Genomic DNA, 479 nt, shown 5'->3' with positions numbered 1-479 from the left:
ATCTCCAGGGGAGGCAGTCTCTGGATGGTCCTTCCTTCTGTCTCAGATCTGTAACTCCTTCCATGGGTATTTTGTTCCCCATTCTAAGGAGGGACGAAGTATCCACATTTCGGTCTTCCTTCTTCTTGAGTTTTACGTGTTTTGCAAATTGTATCTTGCATATTCTAAGTTTCTGGGCTAATATCCACTTATCATTGAGTGCATATCATGTGTGTTCTTTTGTAATAATAAGGTTACCTCACCCAGGATGATATCCTCCAGATCCATCCATTTGTCTAGAGTTTCATAAGTATCCAATATACACAAAGAACTCAAGAAGCTAGACTCCAGAAAACTCTAATAACCCCATTAAAAAATGGGGTACAGAGCTAAACAAAGAATTCTCAACTGAGGAATACTGAATGACTGAGAAGCACCTGAAAAAATGTTCAACATCCTTAATCATCAGGGAAATGTAAATCAAAACAACCCTGAGATTC

This window comes from Mus pahari, chromosome 3 (genome assembly GCF_900095145.1).
Source record: "Mus pahari chromosome 3, PAHARI_EIJ_v1.1, whole genome shotgun sequence".
Taxonomy (NCBI): Eukaryota; Metazoa; Chordata; class Mammalia; order Rodentia; family Muridae; genus Mus; species Mus pahari.
Note: the sequence above shows the minus strand (reverse complement) of the source record.